Source organism: Theropithecus gelada, chromosome 12 (genome assembly GCF_003255815.1).
Source record: "Theropithecus gelada isolate Dixy chromosome 12, Tgel_1.0, whole genome shotgun sequence".
NCBI lineage: Eukaryota > Metazoa > Chordata > Mammalia > Primates > Cercopithecidae > Theropithecus > Theropithecus gelada.
The window spans coordinates 28518893-28544607 of NC_037680.1; the positions used below are offsets into that span (position 1 = coordinate 28518893).

At 40.3% G+C, this 25715-nt stretch overlaps 1 protein-coding gene across 1 annotated transcript in view; it reads left to right on the top strand.

Annotated features, from left to right (window-relative positions):
* Positions 1 to 975: 975 nt before the first annotated feature.
* The window catches only part of LYPD6 (LY6/PLAUR domain containing 6), a 150122-nt gene continuing 125382 nt past the window's right edge, over positions 976 to 25715 (top strand). Inside the window, exon 1 of the mRNA XM_025404681.1 lies at positions 976 to 1197. The gene's annotated coding sequence lies outside the window, so the exon portion shown is untranslated. The remainder of the gene's footprint in view (positions 1198 to 25715) is intronic.

A 25715-nucleotide genomic window follows, 5' to 3' on the forward strand; every position in this document is an offset into this window, starting at 1 on the left:
CAAGGAGAAAGTGAAGGGGTCTCAAGGATGGACAAATAGCCACAGGGCGGGCCGCCCTCACGAAGGTAGACTTGCAAGCCAAGTTCAGGGCGGCGGTGGGGACGCTGGTTCCGAACTCCCGGGCATACCCGCGGAGTCCTTCCTCCAGATCTTCCCGTGGACCTGGTCACCCCGGCTCCCCGCCGGGGCCCCGCGCTGCTCTGAGAGTAGGACTATGACCCACTTCCACTCTAAGACTCTAGATCGAAACGTCCAGGGGGGTCAGACAGGATTTACAACAAGGAAGAGAAAAACCAGTATGTCCCAAGAGGGCTGCAGGGGCTTTACCTGGAGAAAGGCTTGGGCAGAGGGTGGCAGTATTATGCCCTGGACTTTTTTTCACCAAAACCCATAACCGGATTCCCACTTCCTAAGACCTGCCTTCCTGGCTCTTCTCACCGTCTCCATCCTCTGCCCAGCAGCCTGGGTCTTTTACTGCAAACGTCAAGTGGTCTCTGCCTGCCCTGGGTTAGGAGCTTCAGTTGCTCTTGAGCTCTGCGGTCCGACGTATTTCGCGGGGCCCAGGGGATGGCTGGGGTCATTTCACACTGCCGGGCCTCCTGCCACGCACGCAACCGCCTGGCTGGCGGCCAGGGAGAGGCGCAGGGGGTCGCGCACAGGAAGGAATCGGTGCACCCTCAGCAAACACTGCTCGCTTCCAACGCTCACTGGGAACAGGCTTCCCAGGCAGGTCCCAAATCTCTCCAGTTCCGCTCACCCTGCGGGCAGGAGCGCGGCGCCCCGGTGCCCCACCTGCGCGGGGCGGTCGGCTCCCGCGGGCCAGAGTTTGCAGACTTGGCGCTCAGGCCGATTCTCCTGGAGTTGGGTCGCGCGCGCCGGGCCAATGAGCGCGCCCCGCGGAGGGCTCCGCTCCCCCCGCACGCGCTGATTGGTCCCGCGGCCCTCGAGGCCGGGCCGGCCGCGGCTGCGGGCGGCGGCCAGTGCCCGGCGCGAGTGGGAGTGGCGCGCGCGCCCCCAGCCGACCCCCGCCTCTCCCCGCCGAGCTCCCTCGCTCCCTCCTACTCGCTCCCTCCCTGAGCTCCCGGGCTCCGGCAGCGCGCTGGCGGGGCTCCGCATTGCACACTCTGGGGGCGCCGCAGTGTTCGTGGGATGGGGCAGCGGGCTGCAGCTGGCGGCCGGAATCCGCGCGCAGCCCGGGTGAGTAGAGGCGGGCTTCCCGGGAGAGCACAAAAGAACAGGGGGTTGGTGCCAGCGGCCCCGGCTCAGGCGGGGCCTGGCCAAGCCGGGGAGTGCGCTGAGTCGCTGGAACTACCCAGTGTTAGGGCAGCCCCCTGGGGCCAGAGGAACTGGGGTCCCGGCCTCTGGCGTTTTGCTCCGAGTGGGCAGAGAGCCCAGCGCGCAGCCTTAATGGGTCCAGAGGGGCGTGTGTACTCGTGTGTGTTGGGCTGGCGCGGGGAGGGTGGAATGGAAAGGTCAGGAGCTGCCAAGTTCAAGGCTGGAGGAACCTTTCCCAGGAGTAGTAATTCAGCATCTTCCCACGGCCCAGCATGCGTCCACCAGGAACTCCAGCTGGAGGGAGTTCCAGGGCGGCGGACTGGCAGCACCCCACATGTTGCTGCGGGGCGGGGGGCGGTGGCGGTGGCCCTGCTGCGCTCACCCGGAGCTTCTGAGGGAGGTGCAGTGTGCTGGGGGTACCTCCCCGCAGCTGCAAGACCACGCTAGGCCTTTCAGCCATTCACCCCGACGACTCGGGGAAGGGGCCATCCACCCATAGAGTTGGGATTTGGCCTGGGCTTGACTTGGCGACCTGTTTTTCTCTCTGGTAACAGCAGTTCGGTTGATTCACATTTGGCTAAGCGTTCAGTTACAACCTAAAGCTCGCTGTCTGACGGTGTGACTCACTCTGACCCCCACCATATCCTCACCATCTCTGCGGCTGCCCTCCTCCAGTCCCCTCTCCCGCCCCGGTATCTGCCCTGCTCCTCACTGCGAGGCTCAAAACTTGGTGTTTGAGCATGATTGCCTTCGGTGTGGTCCTTGGCATTTTCAAGTGTCACAATCACATCCCGTTTCCTAGAGGACTCCGAAGACTTGTTATAATGGGATGGGGAGAGAGAATTGGGTGGGGGTTAGGGGGATGGAAGAGGGTCTTTGGTAGTGACTTGTTGGAAGAACAGCATTGACCTCCCAGAGCATATGACAAAAAGAATGTTAAGCTTCTTTCTCTGGTAACCTACCCAAGGTGTGACCTCCAAAATTCAATTTTCTTTGTGGGAGGCAAGGGAGTTTAGATTCTCCAGGGGGAAGCTTATTTCTTGTTAAATTGACTTGCGGTGACATACACTCTGTTCTGCTCTGCTCTGGCCAGCCATTGCAGATGCCATGATATTATTAGAGCAATTCCCTTAAAGCCATTACATTTTCTTTCGGGTGAGAGGAACTTGAGCTAGCTGTTTAAAATTTGGGATCTGCACCTTATTTCTCTAGAAGACATTAATGGTTACTGTATATGCGCTCACGTGTACCAAGTTTGCAAAAGATATTTGTGCAATCGCCCATGAAATGGCTTAATGCACATTTATGTTAAACCCATTTAAATGTAAAACATCTATCTGTTTTCACTTTTAGTTTCCACCTCGACCAAAGGCACCAGACTGAAACAGGACTTAAAAGAGGCTTAAATAGATGTTTATAGAACTCTGGTCCTGAGAGCACACAGTAAGCTTGCTGAGCTTGTAGGCACACAAAGCTTGTTAAAAATTGTAAATTGGTTCCTTGGGTTAAAAATAATGGAAATGCTTCCAGACCAAATAAGACAGACAGTTGATGAAGCAACACTCTGAAACTGTTGGCAGTCTTTGTAAGGTGAATGTTTATAGTACATAATGAATAAATGGGGCTGATTTTAGGCAAATAATGTCAAGTAAAAAACCATACCATGTGTTGTATCATACTGGATAGTTTATATGGCACATTGAAATCTGCTGTTAAAGTGTCTGAGGAAATCATATCTTTATCATCCCCATTTCACAGATGAAACAACTGAGGCTTTCAAAGATTGACTTTTCCAAGATCAGTAGAAGAGTTTAAAGTCAAGTGTTTTTCAAATTATTTCCTCCCTCACTCCTCCCCTTCCTTCCTTCCTTTTTGGTGTTTACCTACTTCTGATTTCTGCACCTTTTTAGTGTTTAACCTGTAGCTTGAGGGACCATTATGAGTCATCCCCAAAAGGCTTTGCTGTCTGTAAATATCACTTAGCTCCCACTAACGTGAGAGCTGATAAAGATTTAAGGCGAAAACTAAGAATGATTTTAGAGAGCTACTCTTTTCAAAGAGATACATTAGTTTTGCTAATGAGTTGTTAAAGGTACATACAGTCAAAACCCTAAAGGACGATGTCCTAATGGTCATGTTTCAGAAAAACCAAGGAACAGTAGGAGAGATGCGTGAGAAATAGGTAAGTCTCCCATTTTATAAACACACTCTTTGTAAGCTCTGTAGACAAGTAACAATGGAAACAATAAATGAGTATCTCATTAGTGCTATTATTTTTAAAGAGAATTGAGAAAATTGATGACTTAAATAAAATCAGAACTGCTCTGGAAACACAAAAAGCACCCACTTATCAAAAGTCCTGAAATCCTCATTGACTTGTGTACAAATGTAGCAGAAGACATTGGTTAAAGAGAAATCATATTTTTACTTGCAAAGTTAGTAATAAGAAGCATAAAGATATCTGTCTATCTGATGAGGGACTCATTTGCAAATCTTTTCTTGGAATATGATTGCTTACAGTATTTACTTGTGTCATTGCATAATATCTATTAATGGGATTAATTTCATTTGCAATAATGTGGTGAAGTGTTGAGCTTACTAGTAGTAAGTCTTGGTTAAGTATGCGGGCTTTGGATTCAATTCTTGTCTTAACATATACTAACTGTGGAACTTCAAAAGATTATTGAACTTCTCTGTGCTTTGGTTTTCTTATGTGTAACGCATGAATAATGCACCTACCTCATGCAGTTTTTAAAATTTATTCATGCAGCAAATATTTAGTGATTGCCTATTATGTACCAGCTCTGCTCTAGATGCTAGGGATACATGTGCAGACTCCTTGCCAGTGAAGTTTACCATCTGGTGCCTGACATCTAATGACACAATGCATTTAAAATGCTTGGGATGGGACCTGACACCTACCAAATGCCCCGTTATTGTTAGCTGTTGGTATCACACATTCTTTCAGGAAATGTTCAGAGTGCCTACCATATATAACACAGATTGCAGCATGTAATGATGAATGATACGTATTTCAATTCAATTAAGACTTCTAATGGAAGAGGGGACTCCAAAGAAAGACATCAAGAGTATAATCAGTCTCTAAAAAGGAATTCAATGCTGATATGTTAGGGAAGAAATGAAAAGAAATAATTTACCCGTAAGAAAGTGGGGAGCATATGAATTACCTTATAGGAACCCAAAAGTGGTAAGAAAAACAAGTCTTGTACCCAAGCTCTGTAAAACACTAAACACATAGGGAAAACATGCAGGGAAAGTAAAGAAAAGAAAAAGAAAGCTTACTTGGATTCATATAATGAAAAAGGAAAACTCGAAGGGTCAGTTTATTAAATTGACCTTATGAAGGGCAACAGATCCCAGGCATACTAGAAATGGGGTAACCAAAAGTGAATTTGTTAAAACAAAAATCCTTGCAATGGATTTCCAAAACAATAATGAAAGTCCCTTAAATACTGTGAAATAAGGATTGTGGAACTACTCGTCTTTCATCATACCAAAGATGTACTGGGAGATAAAAAGAGATAAAACAGAGTGTAAATGAATTCTGTTTTTGCTGAGTAATATTCCTACACCCAGGCTTTTTCAAGCAATACGCACATTGGAGGTAATAGATCAAGAAGTGGCAAGTGCTGAGGATATTCCAGACCTAATCAGCAGACTAGTTAGAGATAAATCGCCAAGACTAGATGGCCTTCACCTAGGTATATTGAAGAAGCCTGGTGTGTATGTGACAGCAATCTGGGGTATTGCTGGGGCATTGGCTGGTGTCTTTAGGGGATCCAGTCAGGGGAAGGGTTTCCAGAAGGACTGGGGGCAAAGAAACCAGGCCAGTGTCCCTGTGGATGATGGGGAGATGGATATTCAAAGTAAGCACAGATTACAGCAAGTCACAATTTTTTTTTTTCTGAAGAAAAGAGGGATTGATGTATTAGAGTTAAAGAAGGAAAATACAGTCATGCACCTCATAACAATGTTTGGGTCAAGAATGCACTACTTATGTGATGGTGGTCCCATACAAGTATAATGGAGCTGAAAAATTCCTATCACCTAGTGACATCTTAGCCGTGGTGATGTTGTGGCACAACACATTACTCACCTGTGGTAATGCTTGTGTAAACACACTTACTGTATTAGCAGTGTTATAAGAGTATAGCACATACAATTATGTACAGTACGTAATCCTTGAGAATGATATTAAATACCTATGTTACTGGTTTATGTATTTACTGTTAATGTGATTTATCATTATCTTAGAGAGTACTCCTACTTATATTCTTAAAAAGTTCACTGTAAACAGCCTCAGGCAGGTCTTCAGGAGGTATTCCAGAAGAAAGCATTGTTATCATAGGGGATGTCAGCTCCATGCATGCTATTGCCCCTGAAGACCTTCCAGTGGGACAAGGTGTGGTGGTGGAAGACAGTGATATTGATGATCCTGACCCTGTGTAGGCGCAGGCTAATGTGTGTGTTTATGTCTTAGTTTTTAACAAAAAAGTTTAAAACATGTTTTAATTTAATAGCAAAAAAGCTTACAGAATAAGAATTTGAAGAAAATACATTTGTACCATGTGTTTGTGTTTTAAGCTAAGTGTTATTACAAAGGAATCGAAAAGTTAAAACATATAAAAGTTTGTAAAATAAAAAAGTTACAGTAAACGAAGGTTAGTTTATCATTGAAGAAAGAAAAAATGTTAAAATGAATTTAGGGTAGCCTAAGTGTAGTGTATGTAAAATCTATAGTAGTCTATAGTAATGTTCTCAGCCTTCACATTCACTTCCCATTCACTCACTTGCCATTCAGTCACTCACCCAGGGCAACTTACAGTCCTGCAAGCTCCATTCACGGTAAGTGCCCTATATAGGTGTATCTTTTTTCTTTTATACGGTATTTCTATGGTACCTTTTCTATGTTTAGATACACACATGCTTAGTATTGTGTTACAGTTGCCTGTAGTATTTAATACAGTAACATACTGCACAGGTTTGTAACCTAGGAACAAAAGGCTATACCATATAACCTAGGTGTGTAGTAGGCTTCAGGCTTGTGTAAATACACTCTGTGATGTTCACACAGTGACAAAATCACCTAATGATGGCTTTCTCAGAACATATCCCCATTGTTCAGTGATACATGACTATATGTTTGTTGCTAAGTGTTACAGGAAATATATTTTAATGTTTCAGAAAGCCTAACCATGTTTCCAATTCCAGTTCCCTCCTCATTCATGACGGTTTCTTATGAATGGGAAATTGGCTAAGGAAACAAGAAACAAAAAATGGAGATCAATAGGTATGTCTCTGAGTGGACAAATAGCCTCTTCCAAGAAGTAGTTTGGGGATGGTCTAATTTAACACTTTTATAAATGCTTACGGGTGATATGCAGTTCTTATGGTAAGTAAAAACCAAGCTGCTAAAGTTGAACTATAGAAATAACTTAAAAGACAATCTAAATAGGAAGAAAAATAATAGAAGATTAAAGTCAAAATGGAAGATCGAAGATAAGTGTACTTGGAAAAAGCAATCCCAAGAACATTTATAGGAGATAGTTTTAAATTCTGTTCCCATCAGCAGACAACATAGCTGGCTAATAGTCTCTCAGCGCTCTAAAAACATGTGTCCACCAAGTTAAAGTCAATGTTAGAAAAAGGGTAGGATATAAAACTCTGTATTAATGTGGTGCTATTTTAAAAATATATATGGTTGAATAAGTTTATATAAATAAATCCTCTATGTGGAAGGAAATACATCAAAATATTAATGTGACTATCTCTAAGTATTATGGGATTAGAAGTGATTTTTATTATCTTCTTTTACCTGTTTTCTCCAAATTTTCTACATTAAACACATATTATTCTTATAAGACAAAACATTATGAAAATAAGATTTAGTATTATAATCTCAGGATTCGTGTAGTCTTAATAGAAAGGCTCAATTGATTATCATTTCTTTGTCTTCTGAAAATCTGTAGTTGAAAATGTTGCCTTTTTCTCCCCTCTGAATTCCCCATGTGAAAAGGGCAGCATGTTGAAATAACTTTTTTTTTTTTTTCTTTTTTTTGTATTTAGTGTTAGGAAAAAATGTGGTTGAAGATAAACACCTGTGCTTTTTAAAATAGAACTAGGAAATGTAAAAAGATTTTGTTTTTGCCGTAACTCTTAGGATTCGAAGAACCAAGTTATAGAAGCATTGCTGATTTCTTTCTAGACTGTAAGTGCTATGAGGACAGGCACCAAATCTGTTTCTTTCCTTTCTATATAGTGCTTGCCTTGGTGTCTAGCACAGGAGACTCTCCCAGTAAATATGTTTGAATGTTTTGAATTGAATGAAAGGATTGAAAACCCTGATAGGCGTGTAGAAATTTGAAATAAGAAGAGTTTCTAGGGCCCATTGTATCCTCTGAGGTCATATGATTCAGTCACGTCTTAGTTTAATTGTTTCTCTGTAAGTTATCCTGGCAGTCTTTGTACCATATGACCCCAGGGCCACGAAAGTGGTTTGTGCTGGTCATCTGGGATCCTCTGGCTTATTCTCAAGTTTTGATCCAGCTCCTGCCACTTGCATCCATCTCTCATTTCAGTTTGTTTTGTGCTTTGAGGCTGGTGTTTTGTTTCTTTCCTTGGTTCTGGATTTTATCTCTCTTTCAGGCTTTGGCTTGGGTTCATTATCTTTTTCTCCCACTGTGGACACCAGTGTATATAATCCCAGTTAGCTCAGGCCCCCTTTTAAAAAAACTTTAATTTTAGATTCAGGGGTACATACACAGGTTTGTTATATAGGCAAATTGCATGTTACAGGGATTTGGTGTACAGATTATTTCCTCACCCAGGAAAGAAGCATAGTACTCAATAGGTAATTTTTCATTCTTCACTCTCCTCCCACCCTTTACCCTCAAGTAGACCCCAGTGTTTGTTATTCTCGTCTTTGTGTCCATGTGTTCTCAATGTTTAGCTCCCACTTATAAGAGCATGTGGTAATTCGTTTTCTGTTCTTGGATTAGTTCACTTAGGATAATGACCTCCAGCTTCATCCATTTGGCTGCAAAGTATGTGATCTCATTCTTTTTTATGGCTGCATAGTATTCCGTGGTGTTTATGTACCATGTTTTTTAAATCCAGTTTACTGTTGATGAGCATTTAGGCTGGTTCCATGTATTTGCTATTATGGATAGTGTTGCAGTGAACATACACATTCTTGTGTCTTTATGTGGAACAATTTGTATTCGTTTGGGTATATATCCACTAATGGGATTGCTGGGTCAAGTGGTAATTCTGTTTTAAGTTCTTTGAGAAATCGCCAAACTGCTTTCCACAATGGCTGATCCAATTTACAATACCACCAGCAGTGTATATAAGAGTTCTCTTTTTCTCTGCAACCATGTCAGCATCTTTTATTTTTTGACTGACCCTTCTTGATAAGCTAGAATCTTTTACAGAGTGGTTTATACCACAAACTATTAAATATTAACAATTAAATGTTACTGTGGTCTGAATATTGGCATACCTCCAAAATTATGTGTTGGAACATAATCCCCAATGTAATAGTGTCAAGAGGTGGGGCCTTTTGGACCGAGCCCTCGTGAGGGGGATTAGTGCCTTTATAAAAGAGGTTGAAAGGAGCTCCCTTGTCTCTTCTGCCATGTGAGGACACAGCAACAAGGTGCCATCCATGAGGCAGAGAATATGCCCTCACCAGACACCAGATCTGCTGGTGTTGTCATCTTGGACTTCTCAGCCTTCAGAACTGTGAGCAATAAAATTCTGTTATTTATAAATTACCCAGGCTAAGGTGTTTTATTATAGCAGCCTGATGGACTAAGACAAATATTAACACCTGATCCCCAGAAGGGATCTAGGAGTCATTGTAGATTATTCTCCAATATTAGCTTAATAAGGCACTGTGGTCAAATTATTCAGTAATATCACTGGTACTGTCAGAAAGAATCTTGGCAGAAGAACAGAAAATTTTGTGTTGTTCTTACATAAAATCTGATATATATGTTACAACATGCAACCCTTATTGTCATTTTCAAGAAACACAGATAGGGAGGAATTGTATAAGAGCAATAACATAGTCAAGCCAGTGCCCAGGATTTTGAGTGAGGACTTAGGGGAAGTAGCTATTTTCTGATGACAGAATGTAAAGAGAACTCTGGCTTGGAAGATAAAGGCTCAAGGGATAGGACCTTGTGTGTACATTATGAAGGCCACTGCCTACTAGAGAGTCTTCTTTAACTAATCTGACTCCAAGACTAACATAGACCAACCCAAAGGCTACGTATAACCAGAAGGCCCTAGGGCAGGAACTCCTGCTTGCCATCAGGTGCTTCTCTTTGAGGGAGTTCTTGAAATGGTCCACGACTCAGGTGTGAAGAGGTGAGATCTATATTGGACAGGTGCTGGAGCCATCCTGACTTAGAAGCCTCATACCCCTAGGAGCTGATATCTCTTGTAACTCCATAGACAAAGCTTCCAGAGTCTCATAGGGGATGTGCCCAGTTTACAGAATCATGGCCCTCAGGGAAGCGCCAAGCATGATGTCCTGTCAAGTAATTTTAGTTTTCACCCAGCCTACCAATTACAGTCATAGCTGTAACTTGTTACTATGACGTTTTTACCCTTATCAGGTTGCTACAATAAAACAGATACCCAAAGTCAAATTCTCATGCACAGTTACAAGTAGAGTGAATTTGCATTATTTTTCACAAACATTAAAAACTGGAACTAGAATACATCTGTTGATATCTGAAAACAAGGGATTTTAGACAGAAAGCAGTAAGGTCAGACTATGTAATACCCCTACCTCCTGTCCTGCATTCCCACCTGCTCATCTTTATTCTCTGGAGAAGAGGATGCAAAGCAACATTAAAAATAGGTTCAAAAGTGTTTAGGTGTATGCATGAGTAATTACCACATAATAGATTGTTAGGCAAAATGAAAGTATTGGGTGTAAAATCTTCATCTTTTGCTAGAATTTTTATTGAATTCTTCGAATTCAAATTTCCGATCACCTAACCGAATGAATTCACAACAACTTTTGCAGCAGTTGTGATTTGTTCTCAGCCATAGATGTAGGAATTCATAAACCCAGGATTGTCCTACTATTTCTGCCTGTTTTTTTTTTGGAAATCATTATTGTTACTTGAACTATCAAAAAAGTACATTTAAGCACTCCAGATGATTAAATAACAATGCAGTCAGTGTGTTTTGGTAGTAGGATTTTGGGTAAACATTTTCAAAAAATATTTAATATTTTGATGACCTAAAAAAGCAGGAGAAATAAAGGTGGTTTTAAGCACAATTTTTAGTACCTTGTAGTGTAACATATTAGCCCAAATGTACACATTACTTAAATTTCTTTCAAGATATCTAGAAATACTAGTTATTTTATGCTGTTACAGAACTTTAGATAATATATACATTTATTTGCACTTATAATAACAGCATGTATTACCCTCTACTTTTGCTTGCATGGTTTTTCATCCACAGGACTCTACCTGCTTGTGAGAGATTATGTTAATTTTTCATTGGCAGAGAGGCAATGTAGAGGGAAGGTTGGAGGTCTGGGCTCTCCTGTGGTGTAATTCTGCCTCCACCAGTTGCTACCTGTGTGACCTTGGGCAAGTTATTTAGTTTCCTCCAGTTTTACCGACTACACCATTAACTAGCTGGCTGACCTTTAGCCAGTAGGTTACCCACTGTGTGGGCATCATTTGCTTCAACTACAAAAATCAAAAGGCTGCACTAACTTCCCAGATGAGTGGGAACCAACGTGTATTTTTTGACACTTAAAACTACCCATTAATGCTGATCTAATAAAATTGCTTTGATTAACTGAAAGTGTGGCATAATATTGGTATATAGCCTAAAATAGTTAAACATTGAAGAATTCTTGTCTTCTAAGAGCATGATACCTCTAATAAATAATTTAAAAGATGTAGCACATTCCCTCAGAATATATTTTCTTGCTATATAGATCTTCACTGTTCTTTGACTTGCCATGTGGAATACATTTAATTTCTTAGAAAATTTTCAATCGTGGAGCAAAAAATTCTCTTTCAAGTGTTCTGAAAATATTGCCACTTAAAAATACTGACTTTAATAGAAGTAATATCCTGCGTTTACATAGTGGCTTTTCATGGAAGATCAAAGGAATGGTATTAGAAGTACATGGTTTTTCTTTTATGTATAACTTCATAGGAGAATTTTCTTTTATTGAGTTCTTTTAATTCAGATTCCTGATCGCCTACCGGAGTGAATTCACAAAAAGTTTTGCAGCAGTACTGACTTGTTCTCAGTCAGGTGTGTCCTTGGTCAGGGGTCTCCTTCCATCCATTATTCCACAATTGACCATGCTTTTCATCCTTCAAAGCCTAGTTCAATGCAGCTTCCCCAAAGACACCTTTTCTCCTGATTCCCTCATCATGCTCTTTTACGTATGCCTGTATTTTGTACTGACATGTTCTTTGTTACATTCTATACATTCTCTTCTTTGTTACCTGTATTTGCAGTCTTATTTCTCATGAATGCCAGCATGAACATAATGTTTTGCATAGAGTAAGCCCTCAGTAAATATGCTGAATAGAAGAATACCTTTCATAGAGAAAAGCTGTAAAGATCTGGGGGGAGTCACAAAGGATTGCATCTTAGACTCGTTGTGCTACTATAACAAAATACCTGAGACTGGGAAATTTATATCAAACAAAAATTTATTTCTCACATATCTGAGGCTGAGAAGTCCAAGATCAAGGCACCGACTGGTGAGGGCACAGTCTCTCTGCTTGTAAGATGGTACCTTGTTGCTGTGTCCTCACATAGGGAAAGGCAGAAGAACAAGTGAGTTAAGACCACGTGAAGAAGCCTCTTGTACAAAGCCCTAATCCCATTCGTGAGGGAGGAGCACTCATGTGTAATCACCTCTTGAAAGTCCCGCCTGTCTTGTACCTAATGTAAATGATGAGTTACGGGGTGCAGCACACCAGCATGGCACATGTGTACATATGTAACAAACCTGTGCATTGTGCACATGTACCCTAGAACTTAAAGTATAATTATAAAAAAAAGAAGGGTACTGGGGGGGTATTGGTCAAAGGGTACAAAGTTTCAGTTAGAAGGAATAAGGTTTTTTTTTTTTTAATTATACTTTAAGTTCTAGGGTACATGTGCATAACGTGCAGGTTTGTTACATATGTATACTTGTGCCATGTTGGCGTGCTGCACCCATCAACTCATCAGCACCCATCAACTCGTCATTTACATCAGGTATAACTCCCAATGCAATCCCTCCCCCCTCCCCCCTCCCGGTGATAGGCCTCGGTGTGTGAATAAGGTTTTAAAATCTATTGCACAGCAAGGTGACTTTATAGTTAATAATAATGTAATATATGTTTCAAAATTGCTAAGAGAGCAGATCTTAAATGTTCATACCACAAAATAAAATAAATATCTGAGGTAATGATAAAAAAAAAAAAGAAAGTCCCATCTCTTAATACTACCACATTGACCACACCTGAATTTTGGAGGGATCACCGTGAAACCATAGCAGACTGGTTTAGATGGAAAGGATAGGTTTTGCATTATATGACAAACTGTCACCTAATTTGGGTCCCTGGATGTCCAGGAAGAACAAATGAATACCACAAGCTATACACATTCTTCTTAGAGACTGTACTCTGCCGCTGTGTCCTTGGAATGAATACCTTTTAGGTATTGAGGATATTCACAAAACAGACTCTAAGCCCTGAGTTGCCCATGACCTAGGACTTTGGAAAGTTAGGTATGATATTTTTACCCTTATCCTGGCGGGGGGGCACCAAATCATTCATGGAGGATCTGCCCCCATGACCCAAATTCTAGGCCCCACCTTCAACACTTGGGATCACATTTCAACATGAGATTTGCATGGGATACAACACCATATCAGTAGGTAATTTCTGGTTTTTAAAAATCACAAAAGTTTAAGGAAGAAAATAATCATTCCCCATTTTATCACACTGATTTAATTATTCATGTATAATTTCTTTATTATTTTAGTGATATTCTTTTTCTGTATATCACATGGTGGCTGCCTAGTTATGGATATAGCATATGTTGAATGTATTTGATCCTTATCTTAATAGAGTAAACCAGAGGCCAATATAGCAAATTGACTATGTATAAAGATGTACACTGTTCTTCTATGCTACTGAAAAACACTTTCATCAGTGGGCTCCCATATGGCCTCCTATTTGTGGAAGGGACTAATGTGCATAGTTAGGGCTGGTGTTTTTTAAACAAAGAAATAGACAAGGCCAGATCTGTTTAATCGCTAATGGCCAATGTTCTTTCTGTTTATTTCCATAGATTAGAATCACAGCCAGCTGGCTTAAAATGTTGTTTTAAGGAGCACCAGGTGAGAGGTGGCCAGATCAGCATCAGCTCCTCACAGTCCTGATAAACGACTCAGGGTTCAACTCCTCCTGTTGCCAATATTGTTATTCTTTGGTAAGGTGAACCAGGCAAGCAAAAATCAACATGGTACAAAAAAATTTTTCTCACCAAAGCTATTCGGTGGCTCATCTTTCTAAATGAAGGGCACTGCATTTCATAGATAGAATAGCATTTTAAGGATATGTACTGTCTATAATGGTACTTTCTTCTTAGTTGGGAACTGTCTGGGAGAGATCTTTGCTAGAGGAGACAGTTTTCAGCTAGGACATGCAAATTCAAGAGAGGTACAGTGCCATAGCGTCTACAAGACACTAGAGAAGTGAGCAAACTCATTTCCGGTAGCTTCTGGGCAGTTCTGGCATTGCCTGTGGGTTTCAGATCTCTTCTGGAGAAGCAGTGTACTGAATAAGATTGAACACGGAAATGGAAAGGAAGAGTGGGCAGAGAAGGTGGAGCTAAAGGACTTTTAGTAAAGAAATTATCATCTGCTTTATAATAGATTAAAAAAAACTTTTCGATCCGATCTAACTCCTGTCCTATCAGAGAAATCCCTAAAATAAAGAAATTTGAGGAGAACGACAAACATCCATCTGCCTTAAATTATCTCCCAGATTTCCGCCACTCCCACCTTCAAAGCCACTCCTTTGGCAAGTCATTGATTCAGCCTTAGAAGATCACTGTTAAAAGTCTTCCCTGAGGGGAAAATCATGCTCATTAATGAATAAATCCAAGCTGGGTAACATACTCTTCCAGTAGGCAAGTGAAAGCTGGGGGAATATGAGTCCAAGCAAGGGGACTGAGATGGGGAAATAGAGGAGGTAACTTTTTCCTTGTAAGGTGTAGGTGGAAAGGAAAGATGTTGAGATCTTTGCTTGTTTCTCACTTTTATCTAAACTCTCATCATGCTGTTTGCTGAATTATCAGCCACCAATTAGTGATAGGTTTTAGGCCAAGCCAGTTAATATCTTTGAACCTCAGTTCCCTTAAAATGATTGCATAAGATCGGCACTTCCAAAGAAGGATCTGTAAGGAAAAACACTGGTTCTGTGGGATATTACAGGAAGATAAAACAATGGATTGAGAAACAATGGATTAAAAATGTTTTTGCTTTTTGAGTTGCAGGACTTTTAGAACATTTAGTAACTGAATGCTCACTCTGTATATCCGAAAGAAGGTGTAATATATAATATTCAGTGACTCCCAGACCTATTTGACAGTGATAATCATTTTGAGGGTTCATCTTGAGGGTCAGCGTTTTCTGCAACACAAAATAATGGATTATCTGGTGTCTGATGTCCTTCTGAGTTTTAAATTCTGTGAATATACAATTAGTTTGTCTCTCCTCCTATTTCTTTCCTAGCCAACCCCCTTGCCTCTTATCTAGAACAGTTTTTGTGTTGTGTGTAAACCATTTGATCAAAAATGTACTCTGTTAGAAAATCTCTGCATCTGCTTTAAGAGAAGTGCATGTTGAGGTAGTGCAAACCTGCAAGCTATGCACTTTTCCCTTTTATTTTTATATTTGAGACTACAGTAAGTCAAAGGCAGTCAAAAAGCAAACAATAAATTCCCCAAGTGCCGTACACCCTCCCCAATATCCTAACAAAAATATTGAAACATTTATACTAATAGAGGGCATAATATTTCAGAAAAGAACAATTTATAAAGACCCAGATTTTATTCTCACAGAAGCATTTCTAAGCAAAGCAGGGCAATTAATCATAGAGCTATAACATAAAGATGAAAAGATGAATACTGAATATACAGAAAATGTGCACTCTTCTTCCCTTCATCTTTAGGATTACAAAAGATGTTTATCACCCCTTGCCTTATGAACACCAATCTTGGATTTTTTGTTTGGCTTCTGTACCGGATTCACCCTTGACTTGATGAGGGGCAAGTAAAAGCTGAGGTGCTTTGTGGGAGTGGGTGTGGCAGTGGAGAAAGGTATAGACATTCAGGACGTAGAATAGCTGTGTCTGAATTAGACCTCCTCCTACAGAAATAGCTCCTCTTCCAGAGGTTTTTTAAAGTGAGGGAATACAGGGTGGTCATCTGTAGTCTCCTGGGTCAGGAAGGGAGAGTAAGAGGTAGGTGTAGTGTCTCGTGCTTATAGTTCACCTACTTGGCAGGCTGAGGCAGGGGTATGGATTGAGTCCAGGAGTTTGAGGCTGTAGTGTGCTGTGATTGCACCTGTAAATAGTCGCTGCATTCTAGCCTGAGCAACATGGTGAGACTCCATCTTTACAAAAAATAAAAATAAAAAGAGAGTAAGGATTCTCACTGACACACTGCCCGACCCCATCTCTGAAAAAAAAGAATGAATAAAGAGTAAGGATTCACACTATTTTTCATATCCTTTTGTTGCATATCATGAATTCTCTGAAATTAGAGCAATCTGAATATCTACAGGTAATCTACAGCAGACAGCTTACTGAAGGCTATGTGTTTGGTTTGATTGTCGTCCACCCTTAATTTAAATTTTTAAGAATATTTGTCAAATTTTCTGTTATTTGAATTCAAGCTTACCTCTGATGAAACATTAGTGTTTCTATTTAGTTTTCCTTGTCTTATTTAAAAAATTGGAATTTGTTGTGTACATTTGATTATATATATTTTAAAACTCCAAATTGCATTTTGAAATTTGGTAGAGAACCGATAACTACATTTTTCTCAAGTGATACAAGATATATTAATAATATTAGCTTTGTTCTGAGGTCTCGTAGGTCCACAGCCTCCTTGAGTTGCCTTAGAGAGGCTTCCAAACTGCACTGTGCTCCAGTTTTTGAATTCAACCCTTCCATTTTTACAGGCCACCTTTACTATTCTCCTAAACGTATAAACGATGCCTTAGTTTACTAGTCTCAAGACCTGGCAGAGAATAGATGCCCAACAGATATTTGATGAGCAGACTCTCCCTACTTGATCAGTGTTTCTTGAATAAATGAATAAATTGTTAATGATAAGTGCTTATTATAATTGTCACAATTTCATTCCAGTAATGTAGCCACTTCTTGGCATCTAACACTATTTTTTAAAAACAATTAAAAAATAATTTTTTTTTGTAACTCACAAACTTGATGCTAATTAGTATTTAATGTTTGTTTTTCTATTTAAAAAATACATAAAATTATTGTACATAAAAGTTTTTATACAGATTTCACAAAGCTGAACATATGTGTCCGTGCGGTTGGTTCTGTACTGCAGCAGCTCAATGAACTTGGAGGAGACCTGAGTCCTCTCACGTAGGACTGAGTTGCTCTCTATGGGACTGAACATAAGTGCCATAAAATCACTTGGTAGGGTTTGTTTTGGCATGTTACAGCATTTCCCCTCGGGAATGCTCAAACGTTTTATGGATGGAAGATTTCCATAAAGTGTTCTACATAACCTTCAAGTCATCTTGTGTGAAAAAGAACTTAGTTTGCATTTGTTCTGTAGATAATTGTCGATGTTTTATAGGTAACATTCTGAATGTGTAGAAAGATTGAGGCTTTCCAGCCACTTCTCAGACTTACTGACTAGTACAGAAAGAGGAGGAGGGGGGAGGGGAAGAAGAGAGAAGAGAGAGAAGCTAGCTCTTCTATGTCTCCTTAAGAGCACTAACGCTGTTCAAGAGAGCCCCACCTCATGACCTCCCAAAGGTCCCATCTCCAAATACTATCGCATCACATTGAGGTTTAGGGTTTCAGTGTATGAATTTTGGGGGACACAGACCTTCAGTTTTTAGTACATATCTTTCTTTTTTAGGATGGGCAGGGGAAAGCCTCCTCATCTGTCTGTGGCATTCCCCCTATTTCCCCAATTTCCTAACAGTTTGACCAAAGCCATGACCAACATCATCACTTGACAAAATGGAATTGATTTATTAAAGCACTTGTTCATTTTAATAATCAACCTAAAGGAAAAAGAATTCAAGTTACTTGTTTTGGAGTCTTGCATTGAAATTTATTTTATTTACTGTAATTTTATCCCCAAAATGACAGATTCCTTTTTCATATTTTTTGAGTAGGTATTTGTGTCATTTTTTTGGCAAACACTTAAGAAACTATCTCTGATTGGTGATTTTGAGAATTGTTCATACTTGAACAGAGATTATGAGCTTAAGTTTAAATAGCTTTGAAATCTTTAAAAAATAGTTACATCTTTTAATTGCATCAACACTGTCTATATTTAACATGTCTAACTATTTAAATGACCTAATATTTTATATTTGCCAATGCAAACATAACAACAATCAGACAACAAGTACTTTTTTTCTGGGCCCTACCCAGGGACATAAAAAAATAGAGTGGAGCTGGGCGTGGTGGCCCAAGCCTGTAATCCCAGCAGTTTGGGAGGCCGAGGTGGGTGGATCACCTGAGGTCAGGAGTTCAAGACCAGTCTGGCCAACATTGTGAAACCCTGACTCTACTAAAAATACACACACACACACACACACACACACACACACAAAAGGAGTGGAAGACACGGCAACTGTTCTCATGGAACTTGGCTTCTCTCCCTGTCTCTCTCTTTAAATACCCAAGGGCCACCTCATGCCAATCATAGTTCTAGGTGGAAAAACAATAATAAATGAAATGGATAAACGTCTCTAGGGATAAAGCAGTGAACAAAAACCACAGAAAATTCCTGTCCTGGTAAAGCTTACATTCTAGAGGAATAGAGGCAGAAAATAAGGAAATAAATCAGAAATGTGCAGTATGTTGGGCGGTGGTAAGTGCTATGGAGAAACTAAAGCAAGGAAGGGGAAAGGAAGTGCAGGGTTGGGTGGGAGGCAGCTGGTACCTTTACCTGTGGTTGTCATGGATGACTCCACTGTGAAGGTATCACATGAGCACCTGGACCAGGTAAGGGAGAGAGCCCTTAGGACCTCTGTGGGAAGAGCCCTCCAGGCAGAAATGCAAAAGTGCTGTGGTGGTCTCATGCCTGGCTTGCTCTCCAAGAAGGCTGGTGGAGCAAGCCAGGGGCAATGTAGTAAAAAGTCAAAGATGTAAAGGGCAGGCTGTCTAACATTCAAAGCCTCAGAGGTTATCACACTATGTTGACTTTTCCCCCACTTTCTTCCTTCCTTCTTTGTGAGTTGGGGAGCCATTAGAAGATTCTGCACTGAGGAATGACCTGATTAAATGATTTTAAAGATCACTGGTTATTGTGAGAATAAATACAGGAGGGCAAGGTTGGAAAGAGGGAGACTTAAGAGGCTGTTGTAGCAGTCCAGATGTTGGCTTAGATGTGGGTAGTTGCAGTGGAGATGCTGAAAAAGGGCATTCTTTGTCTATTTGGAAAGAGTGGAAGAGAGGATCTCTGAAGGATAGGATGTGAAGTATAAGTGAGAAAGCAGTGTTGAGCATGCTTCTAAGGTTTGGGGGACTGATAACTGGAAGGACGGGGCTGTCATATACTGAGATGTAAAGACTGAAGAGGAACAGATTTGGAATAGGATCAGATATGGTGTACACACCTTAAATTTGGACACCTATTAGGCTTCTAAATGTAGAAATGGAGTAGGAGGTTGGGAATGTGAATGTGAATTCAGGGGAGACATCTGGGCTGAAGATATAATGCTGGGAGCTTCATGATCTCAGTAAAAGCCATAAAAGGGGAGCAAATCCACGAGAGTGAGGAGATGAGATCTGTCTGTCAGAGGCAGAGTGAAGACAATGAAGTTGCAGTTGTGTGCTCCATTATTATTTGCTGTAGGTACAGAGAGAAGTAGGAATTTGTGGGCTAGAATAACTGAAGCAACTTTCATGAAAAGTGTGGGACTTGGACTGGTCCTTGCAAGTAGTTAGGATTTGGAGGGGTAGAGAAAATGAGGAGAGGGCATTTTGGTTAAAAGTTACCAGAGTTAAACACAATGCAGTATGAGGTAGTAAGGGAAAACATACCGAAGTCATGATGGGATTTTTCTCATGTGTGGAAGGGGTAGTACTTGAAGGTTTTGTTCAGTCTGTTTCCAAGGATCATGATATGCAAATGGTAAAGAGACTTGGGTCCCATTAAATTTTTTAACATTTCCCAATACTTTGCTAACAGCGTTTCCTCCTTACCCTTGCAGCTGGTGCTGCCTTATATTTTGTAGTAACTTGAAACTGACATGTGGGGAATTTTAAGTACATATGTTATCAAAACAGATGTTTCACAGACTTCATAGACTATCAGGAGGTCATCTTGTCTTTCAAAAAGCAGCCTGGAATTTGAATTTAGTTCCTCTTATAATTTCATGCTCCAAAGTAACTATATGAGAAATTTAAAATTTATTAGCAACTTTCTCTTGTTCTCAGATTTTAGAGAGATGGTAATTTCATTAAACCTGAAAAAAATATATATATGCTATGTTACCTAGAGGCAGATTATCGAATAACTTTACTTGCCTGGTGATAAATCTAAGGGACATGAGTATTTTAACGCTTTCCCAGCAACTTTGGAGTTATATTTTTAAAAAGGAAAAACATCAACAACCCTGCAGTCATTTTTGATGCAAAGTAGCGAAGCAAAAATGAACCTCATAAAAGAATACAAAGGATGCTGGCTTCAGAACAAATGGTTAGACACATTTTGCCTCTTGTCTCCTCTTCCCACTTTTTCCTAGAATCTAGATGAGAATCAAGTATCGTTTTTATTCTGTGTCAAAGTTTTTCATGGAGTTGCAGAAGCTAAGGACTTTGGCAGAACTCCCCGAAGTAAGAGCAAATTATGCATTTTGTTGTTCATTTTCCTTAAAGAATGCCTTCAAAATAATGTGGTGTTAATTGTTTGGCATAACCAGGCGTGACATTCCGTATCCCCATTTGTCCTTTGGGGTTTCAGAGAGGTGCAGAGTACAACTCCTGCAGGACTTGACAGTTTATCTGTGTCCCTTGAATCCTGCAGGTGTTGGCTGGAGAGCAGCAAGCAGTTAGTGGCAAAGGGGTTTGTAAAGAAACCCCGTGGACCCTCTAGTGCTGTCCAGTAGAATTTTCTTTTTTATTTATTTATTTATTTATTTATTTATTATTATTATTATACTTTAAGTTGTAGGGTACATGTGCATAACGTGCAGGTTTGTTACATATGTATACTTGTGCCATGTTGGTGTGCTGCACCCATCAACTCGTCAGCACCCATCAACTCGTCATTTACATCAGGTATAACTCCCAATGCCATCCCTCCCCCCTCCCCCCTCCCCATGATAGGCCCCGGTGTGTGATGTTCCCCTTCCCGAGTCCAAGTGATCTCATTGTTCAGTTCCCACTTATGAGTGAGAACATGCGGTGTTTGGTTTTCTGTTCTTGTGATAGTTTGCTAAGAATGATGGTTTCCAGCTGCATCCATGTCCCTACAAAGGACACAAACTCATCCTTTTTTATGGCTGCATAGTATTCCATGGTGTATATGTGCCACATTTTCTTAATCCAGTCTGTCACTGATGGACATTTGGGTTGATTCCAAGTCTTTGCTATTGTGAATAGTGCTGCAATAAACATATGTGTGCATGTGTCTTTATAGCAGCATGATTTATAATCCTTTGGGTATATCCCCAGTAATGGGATGGCTGGGTCATATGGTACATCTAGTTCTAGATCCTTGAGGAATCGCCATACTGTTTTCCATAATGGTTGAACTAGTTTACAATCCCACCAACAGTGTAAAAGTGTTCCTAATTCTCCACATCCTCTCCAGCACCTGTTGTTTCCTGACTTTTTAATGATTGCCATTCTAACTGGTGTGAGATGGTATCTCATTGTGGTTTTGATTTGCATTTCTCTGATGGCCAGTGATGATGAGCATTTTGTCATGTGTCTGTTGGCTGTATGAATGTCTTCTTTTGAGAAATGTCTGTTCATATCCTTTGCCCACTTTTTGATGGGGTTGTTTTTTTCTTGTAAATTTGTTTGAGTTCTTTATAGGTTCTGGATATTAGCCCTTTGTCAGATGAGTAGATTGCAAAAATTTTCTCCCATTCTGTAGGTTGCCTGTTCACTCTGATGGTAGTTTCTTTTGCTGTGCAGAAGCTCTTTAGTTTAATGAGATCCCATTTGTCAATTTTGGCTTTTGCTGCCGTTGCTTTTGGTATTTTAGACATGAAGTCTTTGCCCATGCCTATGTCCTGAATGGTACTACCTAGGTTTTCTTCTAGGGATTTTATGGTTTTAGGTCTAACATTTAAGTCTCTAATCCATCTTGAATTAATTTTCGTATAAGGAGTAAGGAAAGGATCCAGTTTCAGCTTTCTACTTATGGCTAGCCAATTTTCCCAGCACCATTTATTAAATAGGGAATTCTTTCCCCATTTCTTGTTTCTCTCAGGTTTGTCAAAGATCAGATGGCTGTAGATGTGTGGTATTATTTCTGAGGCCTCTGTTCTGTTTCATTGGTCTATATCTCTGTTTTGGTACCAGTACCATGCTGTTTTGGTTACTGTAGTCTTGTAGTATAGTTTGAAGTCAGGTAGCGTGATGCCTCCAGCTTTGTTCTTTTGACTTAGGATTGTCTTGGAGATGCGGGCCCTTTTTTGGTTCCATATGAACTTTAAAGCAGTTTTTTCCAATTCTGTGAAGAAACTCATTGGTAGCTTGATGGGGATGGCATTGAATCTATAAATTACCTTGGGCAGTATGGCCATTTTCACGATATTGATTCTTCCTATCCATGAGCATGGTATGTTCTTCCATTTGTTTGTGTCCTCTTTTATTTCACTGAGCAGTGGTTTGTAGTTCTCCTTGAAGAGGTCCTTTACATCCCTTGTAAGTTGGATTCCTAGGTATTTTATTCTCTTTGAAGCAATTGTGAATGGAAGTTCATTCATGATTTGGCTCTCTGTTTGTCTGTTACTGGTGTATAAGAATGCTTGTGATTTTTGCACATTAATTTTGTATCCTGAGACTTTGCTGAAGTTGCTTATCAGCTTAAGGAGATTTTGGGCTGGGACAATGGGGTTTTCTAAATATACAATCATGTCATCTGCAAAGAGGGACAATTTGACTTCTTCTTTTCCTAACTGAATACCCTTGATTTCTTTCTCTTGCCTGATTGCCCTAGCCAGAACTTCCAACACTATGTTGAATAGGAGTTCTGAGAGAGGGCATCCCTCTCTTGTGCCAGTTTTCAAAGGGAATTTTTCCAGTTTTTGCCCATTCAGTATGATATTGGCTGTGGGTTTGTCATAAATAGCTCTTATTATTTTGAGGTACGTTCCATCAATACCGAATTTATTGAGCGTTTTTAGCATGAAGGGCTGTTGAATTTTGTCAAAAGCCTTTTCTGCATCTATTGAGATAATCATGTGGTTCTTGTCTTTGGTTCTGTTTATATGCTGGATTATGTTTATTGATTTGTGAATGTTGAGCCAGCCTTGCATCCCAGGGATGAAGCCCACTTGATCATGGTGGATAAGCTTTTTGATGTGCTGCTGAATCCGGTTTGCCAGTATTTTATTGAGGATTTTTGCATCGATGTTCATCAGGGATATTGGTCTAAAATTCTCTTTTTTTGTTGTGTCTCTGCCAGGCTTTGGTATCAGGATGATGTTGGCCTCATAAAATGAGTTAGGGAGGATTCCCTCTTTTTCTATTTATTGGAATAGTTTCAGAAGGAATGGTACCAGCTCCTCCTTGTACCTCTGGTAGAATTCAGCTGTGAATCCATCTGGTCCTGGACTTTTTTTGGTTGGTAGGCTATTAATTATTGCCTCAATTTCAGAGCCTGCTATTGGTCTGTTCAGGGATTCAACCTCTTCCTGGTTTAGTCTTGGAAGAGTGTAAGTGTCCAGGAAATTATCCATTTCTTCTAGATTTTCTAGTTTATTTGCATAGAGGTGTTTATAGTATTCTCTGATGGTAGTTTGTATTTCTGTGGGGTCAGTGGTGATATCCCCTTTATCATTTTTTATTGCATCTATTTGATTCTTCTCTCTTTTCTTCTTTATTAGTCTTGCTAGCGGTCTGTCAATTTTGTTGATCTTTTCAAAAAACCAACTCCTGGATTCATTGATTTTTTGGAGGGTTTTTGTGTCTCTATCTCCTTCAGTTCTGCTCTGATCTTAGTTATTTCTTGCCTTCTGCTAGCTTTCGAATGTGTTTGCTCTTGCTTCTCTAGTTCTTTTAATTGTGATGTTAGAGTGTCGAATTTTAGATCTTTCCTGCTTTCTCTTGTGGGCATTTAGTGCTATAAATTTCCCTCTACACACTGCTTTAAATGTGTCCCAGAGATTCTGGTATGTTGTATCTTTGTTCTCATTGGTTTCAAAGAACATCTTTATTTCTTCCTTCATTTCATTATGTACCCAGTAGTCATTCAGGAGCAGGTTGTTCAGTTTCCATGTAGTTGAGCGGTTTTGATTGAGTTTCTTAGTCCTGAGTTCTAGTTTGATTGCACTGTGGTCTGAGAGACAGTTTGTTATAATTTCTGTTCTTGTACATTTGCTGAGGAGTGCTTTACTTCCAATTATGTGGTCAATTTTGGAATAAGTGCGATGTGGTGCTGAGAAGACTGTATGTTCTGTTGATTTGGGGTGGAGAGTTCTATAGATGTCTGTTAGGTCTGCTTGCTGCAGAGATGAGTTCAATTCCTGGATATCCTTGTTAACTTTCTGTCTTGTTGATCTGTCAAATGTTGACAGTGGAGTGTTGAAGTCTCCCATTATTGTTGTATGGGAGTCTAAGTCTCTTTGTAAGTCTCTAAGGACTTGCTTTATGAATCTGGGTGCTCCTGTATTGGGTGCATATATATTTAGGATAGTTAGCTCTTCCTGTTGAATTGATCCCTTTACCATTATGTAATGGCCTTCTTTGTCTCTTTTGATCTTTGATGGTTTAAAGTCTGTTTTATCAGAGACTAGGATTGCAACCCCTGCTTTTTTTTGTTCTCCATTTGCTTGGTAAATCTTCCTCCATCCCTTTATTTTGAGCCTATGTATGTCTCTGCATGTGAGATGGGTTTCCTGAATACAGCAGACTGATGGGTCTTGACTCTTTATCCAGTTTGCCAGTCTGTGTCTTTTCATTGGAGCATTTAGTCCATTTACATTTAAGGTTAAGATTGTTATGTGTGAACTTGATCCTGCCATTATGATATTAACTGGTTATTTTGCTCGTTAGTTGATGCAGTTTCTTCCTAGCCTCGATGGTCTTTACATTTTGGCATGTTTTTGCAATGGCTGGTACCGGTTGTTCCTTTCCATGTTGAGTGCTTCCTTCAGGGTCTCTTCTAAGGCAGGCCTAGTGGTGACAAAATCTCTAAGCATTTGCTTATCTGTAAAGGATTTAATTATGAAACTTATGAAACTGAGTTTGGCTGGATATGAAATTCTGGGTTTAAAATTCTTTTCTTTAAGAATGTTGAATATTGGCCCCCACTCTCTTCTGGCTTGTAGAGTTTCTGCCGAGAGATCTGCTGTGAGTCTGATGGGCTTCCCTTTGTGGGTAACCCGACCTTTCTCTCTGGCTGCCCTTAAGATTTTTTCCTTCATTTCAACTTTGGTGAATCTGGCAATTATGTGTCTTGGAGTTGCTCTTCTTGAGGAGTATCTTTGTGGCGTTCTCTGTATTTCCTGGATTTGAATGTTGGCCTGCCCTACTAGGTTGGGGACGTTCTCCTGGATGATATCCTGAAGAGTGTTTTCCAACTTGGTTCCATTTTCCCCCTCACTTTCAGGCACCCCAATCAGGTGTAGATTTGGTCTTTTTATATAATCCCATACTTCTTGCAGGCTTTGTTCATTTCTTTTTCTTCTTTTTTCTTTGGGTTTCTCTTCTCGCTTCATTTCATTCATTTGATCCTCAATCGCTGATACTCTTTCTTCCAGTTGATCGAGTCGGTTACTGAAGCTTGTGCATTTGTCACGTATTTCTCGTGTCATCGTTTTCATCTCTGTCATTTCGTTTATGACCTTCTCTGCATTAATTACTCTAGCTATCAATTCTTCCACTTTTTTTTCAAGATTTTTAGTTTCTTTGCTCTGGGTACGTAATTCCTCCTTTAGCTCTGAGAAGTTTGATGGACTGAAGCCT